Source organism: Leuciscus leuciscus, assembly GCF_965113295.1.
Source record: "Leuciscus leuciscus genome assembly, chromosome: 18".
NCBI lineage: Eukaryota > Metazoa > Chordata > Actinopteri > Cypriniformes > Leuciscidae > Leuciscus > Leuciscus leuciscus.
This window is the reverse complement of record NC_138742.1, coordinates 4,162,646-4,168,645: the sequence shown is the minus strand read 5'-3', so window position 1 is coordinate 4,168,645 and position 6,000 is coordinate 4,162,646.

The following is a 6,000-nucleotide window of genomic DNA, read 5'->3' as shown; positions in this document are numbered from 1 at the left end:
GGGATGAAGGGTACATATTTGTAAAGACTGTTTAGCCTAAATATGAATCGCGTTTCTGTGAGATGAATGAAGGGTACATAATTGTAAAGACTGTTTAGCCTAAATATGAATCGCGTTTCTGTGAGATGAATGAAGGGTACATATTTGTAAAGACTGTTTAGCCTAAATATGAATCGCGTTTCTGTGAGATGAATGAAGGGTACATATTTGTAAAGATACTTTTCTGCTCATATATATAAAATACTATTTTGTCAAAAATAAAGTCATAGACTAAGATGTTCCAATGTTGGCTATATTCAAACTAATGAATACATATGATAAAATGTAGGCCTATAATCTTTTTTTTTTTTTTTTACAAAGAAAGAGTACTTTTTTTGCAGAAATATTGCTGAAATTGTAATTATTGTTGTAATTGTAACCTTTTTAATAAAATAGCAAAACATATTTACAAGATAGATGTAAGCAAAATCTTAAATGGTCAATATAAGTCTTCTTCTATGAGGCGTAGAGCGCGGCGCGGTAGACGCGAATACGCCTCATTCGCGCGTCAAGTTCGCGCGAATTGAGCGTCTGGCGCGTTAAGCACGTTACGCGCGAATGTTTTATGTAGTGCTTTTTGTGCATTCTCGCGTTTGACGCGAATTCGCGTCTGCCGCCCGAGTTGAAAAATCTCAACTTCTGCGTCAATTCGCGCCGCGTTAACCAATCAGGAGCCTGCTTGCTGCTGTCACGTGGTGAAGTGACAGTTTATAATGTTATTTTATGTTTGGCCTCGATAAATTATTTTGTAATATGACTAAAATGATTGGTGTGCAAAGCAAATCTTTCACATAAAAACTCGATTTCAATATATGAGAGATACTCATTTTGTATTGAATGCTATTTATTCCATATCTATTCTAGATTATATGAAACATTATTATTCTAATGTAAAGACAACAAACACAATTTAGTGTATTAAAACTTTTTTTTAAATCACAGGACAGGTTTCACTTTTGGAGGCTGGCTCCATTTATTATCAAAACAAAAATAAATGACAGATTAGGTGGGTGCGGGCAAGGGTGAACCTCGCGCCGGGCTGTAGAGCGCGGGCTCGACAGGCATAGACCACTCGAGGCCGAGGCCTTATACGGCCTACGCTGTCCTCGTCAGCGTCCTCACCGTTAGGTCCACCAAACCTAGCTCCTGGAGCAAATTGTGAAACTCCTGAAACCCTCCGGAGGGTCTGGTGGACCCGAGTACAGCGACGATGTCCCCTACGCAGCTGTTTCTGCTCTCCAGAGCATATACGAGCGGTGAGTCTCTCGATTAATGCTAATGATAATGCTCGATAAATATCTAAAAAAGATGGCCGCCAAAACTTTCACCTCTGACGCGCGTAAATTTCGCTTCAAACTTTTGTTTTTACGCGCGTTAGACACGCGAATTAACACAAAGTGGTCAAGCGTCAAACTAGACGCGGTAGACGCGAATTTGACGCGCTATTCGCGTCCGGTGTGAACGCAGCATAAAAGCTGCTGTGTGACAAGGTGTACAGCAAACAAGCTAAGAAACCCAGAAATAAGTTTTCATAAGCTGTCGACCCCAAAAAACGAACGTTTGAGGACATAAAAGTGGATACAGGCTGGAACAAATGGGTCAATTGTGGGATCCTGACACTCAGTATGCACTAAAAATACACTACGTGTGCAGTAAGTTAAACATTTGGTCACTGGTGAGTCAAATATCCAAATGTCAGTTTTATATATTATATTTCTGTAAGATAAACTATCAGGGTATATGCAGGAATCATAGAGATGAATTTACTACCTTTTACTACCTTTTTTACCACCTCCACAATATTTTTTACTACCATCACGACATCAAGCAGCAGCCCTTTTTTTGGGGGGTGTGGTGGGGTGGGCGGGGTATGTAATGCACCACTTACTACTTACTATAAGGTATAAGTGTGACACTGTCACACCCATCATACATATTAGGTACACTAATGTTTAATTGTTATCATTAAGTAGGCCTATTGTCATTGTCAATTATGTTTTTTTTTGTAGTGTCGAGTTGAGTTTCAGTTGTCCTTATCTTAACCCTAGCCCTTGAGTTATCCTAACCATAGCCCTTAGCCCTAATAAGGTGAATAATAACCTTGGCACTTTCTCATTGCTATCAACTCCGACTCACTCAGGGCTCGACATTAAGCCTTTTCATGTGCTTGTCCTCTGGACAAGTAAATCTGTCATTCACTTGTCCGAGTAAAAAAGTTGCTTGTCCGTAATGTTTTTGGTGTGTGTGTGCTGTAAATATAATTTATTCTGAAGAAATATCCTCATCTGTGTTCAATCAGCTCTGATATATTTAAATCTGCATATTGTCATATCTGCACCTTTAAAGGGCCACCCCCCAAATCTTATTCAATGTATGCTTAATCTTTAGTTTTAAATGTTATCAATAGATTAAATTGGAATAGCCTAATAAGATAATATAGGGCTGTTGTTACCCTAGGAAGGGCTGATCAAATTAAATTATTTACACTGAAAATGTACAACTGCATTAAATAATGTTATGAATATGAGATCGTTTAAAATATTTTTGAATATACAAATAAGAAACGTTGGAAAGAATGATACTTTTAAACATGAAAGTAAACCGCCAGTAGGAGGCGTCAGGCGACCGTCTTAATGAGCGAGTCATTGAGTCATTCATTCAAACGATTGGTTCAAACAACTGATTCATTCAAGAATGAGACATGTTTATGAATGGGACATTGAATCTTTGACTCAGCCAATTCGTTCAAAACGCTGATTCATTCAGTAACGAAACACGGTTAAGTGTTGCTGTGAGATGCGTTACGGTTCTGCTGTGATCTTTGTTTGGAACTATTTTTGCTGCTGAAACAGAACAAAAACAGTCAATATTGTGTCTAAAATGTAAGTAACTTAATTTTAACTGTTTATTGAACTGTTGTATCAAAAGCAATGTCACATTTTCAGTCGTGATGGTACTCAAGAAAACAGCACTCGTCGTGTGAGGTTGCTAAACTGTATCATATGTTAAAAATATTAAAACACATTTTGAATTTTGGCACTGGCAGTAACGTTATGTTGTTAACTGAGTTTAAACTGAGTTTACATTTGTTTGGATTTCTCCTCGAGAGGCTGCGCGAGCCTCAACAGCGCAACCTTGTTACCGTCAGTAGGCTAATACATCCACTATCGATCGCAACTTACAATAAATATAAATACAATCAGAATCATTCTCTCATTTTAGTGATTCCCTAGTTATTTATAATTTTTTTGTTATTGACGTTTAATTAGGCTACTTGTCCGGTCGGGCAAGTAAAATTCTCTTTTACTTGTCCCTTCAAAAAATCCACTTGTCCCGGACAAGCGTTAATGTCGAGCCCGTCAGGTCCTGTTAGCACCGTATATATATTTTTTAATTATGCTAGATGAAGTTAAAATATATGGAGACACAAATATTAAGCAAAAAAATGGAAACTCATATATTGAGGTGGTGATGAAAAATTTACTACCAAGTCAAATTGCGTTTGTTACCTTTTACTACCTTTCAAGGGCCTTAATTTTGGTAGATTATTTTTACTACTTTTACTACCGCGCGGACACCCTGACTATCCTGTGTTGCCGATTACAGTCTCCTCCGGCGGGCGTACGTTAGTTCTCAGTGTAATGAGACACGTGACGCTCTGTCTCAACTGCCTGTGTCCACTTTTATGTCCTTAAACACTCGTTTTTTGGGGTCGAGAGCTAATAAAAACTTATTTCTGTTTTTTTTTAGCTTGTTTGCTGTACACCTTGTCACACAGCAGCTTTTAGGCATTTTTCTGTCTTTTGTTAGAAGCAAGGAATGACAAGGAGGCAGCCTCTCGCAATGCAGTCAATGGGGACGGTTGGTTTGTTTTCACCCTGGGTGTGGGCGTGGCCTAAATACTCTCTGTCTCTACGACCGTTTGATTGACGCACTTACTGTCCAATGATTCTAGGTGGTCTTGGAAATGATTGGCTGGAGTTTTTCGAGTCCTGCCCGTTCCACAGATGATTAAATTGCTTAATTTTCATTTCAGTGCTTCTAACTCAGTGGCTGTAAGTGGGTTAGGAATAGGATTTCAAGTGATTTTGAAAAAATGGCCAAAAAAGAGAATTACATACGCCACCTTTAAATGTAGCCGTGATGAAATGTATTTTTTAAACAAATCACACAAATATATACTGTATGTCTCACAAATATTTGATTATAGTTGATGTTTTGTCATTGATTGATTTTTAAAGGCCTGAATATACAGGGTTTTTGCACTTGTACACATTTTGACCTAACCCACAATCTAAAGTGAGAACTATTTATGGTTAATAAGTTAACAAAGCATAATCTAACTCTTTATATATGAGCAAATTAAACAATAACACTTTGTTAATTACAGTGACGATGAATGATCTCATTCGAATATAGTCTATTAATGTGTTAACTACAGTTTATAAACTATTAATTAACTATAAACTAATAGTTTGTAAATGACTTACATCTACTTGAGAGTGGGGTTTTAGTGCAAAATCTTTTTTGGTTTTCATTTACATATTCTAATCCATTAGTGTGAGACAGGAGTGATGATCAGTGGGTTTGAGTTTTTACCTTCATCATTAACCCTCTGAGGTCTGAGGGGTTTTTGGGGTCCTTGAGATGTTCTGACATGCCCTGACATTTGTGCTTTTTTCAGTTGCTTATAAACATATTAATGGCAAAGGTATAATTACACTCTATTTAGCACAAACAGGGCTACCATAATATGTGAGCAACATGCATGTACATTAGGGCTGGGCGATATGGCTGAAAACTGTATCACGATATAAGTGTTTCATATCGGTCGATATCGATAATTATTGAATTTTTTTATAACATACAGTATTTAAAATAAGGACCAGTCCAGGAGACAAATATATTACATTTAAAGATTTTTTATTTTAAACTTAACCTACCTCTGATTATAATCCCATCAGTTAAAAAGGCAGAAATGTCAACACGACCATGGAAAACTCAAAAGTCTAAAATCACAATGAACACTTAACAATTATCTCTTAACATTAAGGTGCAAAATGAAAGAATACGTAAGAAATGCTTTATAAAGGGGTGGGCGATATGGCAAAAATATAATATTACGATTTCTTTCTATAAATTATATAAATCTATTTCTTTCTATTTTCTATAAATTATACATTGATACTTATTAAAGCTATTAATAAAGTTATTAGTCAAGAGCAGTGAGTGATTTTCTCTTTACATTTTGTTGTTTTATTAACATTAAAGGGATAGTTCTCCTAAAAATTCTAATTTTCATAATTTACTCTCTCACGTTGTTTTAAACTCTAATAAGTTTCTTTCTTCTGTTGAAAATAAAAGTTATTTGGAAGAATGTGGGTAACCAAACAGTTGATGTACCCCAGTGACTTCCATAGTATATTTTTCTCCTATGGAAGTCAATGGGGACCAGCTACTGTTTGGATACCCACATTCTTCAAAATATTAATATTAGAAAATATTAGAAGGCAATTAATACAGGTTTGGAACAACATTAGAGTGCGTAAATAATGAGATAATTTTTATTTTTGGGTGAACTATCCCTTTAAGGACAAGCGGCAGCGTGTTTACTATTACTACTGTCTCTTTAAGAGCTGCGCGCGACGCGTCTATTATACACGCATTTGACAAGCAGATTTTCTCTCAATTTTCTCAAGTTTGCTTTCACTTTAGACATATCCGACTAGTTTATGTAAACTTTGTGTGTATAACAGTATTAGCAAAATAAGACTCGAAAGATAACTTAGTATTCAGGCGCTGGTAGGCAGGCTTTTAGTGCATGTGAGCTTCACATGTATGCGCTGAGAAACTAGCTAGAACAGCGCATAAGCACGCGAATAACAGAAAAACTGACGACGGTCTTGCATAATCTGCAGACGACATTGGTCTGACTACGGTCAGACTTTAAGTCAGGCGAGC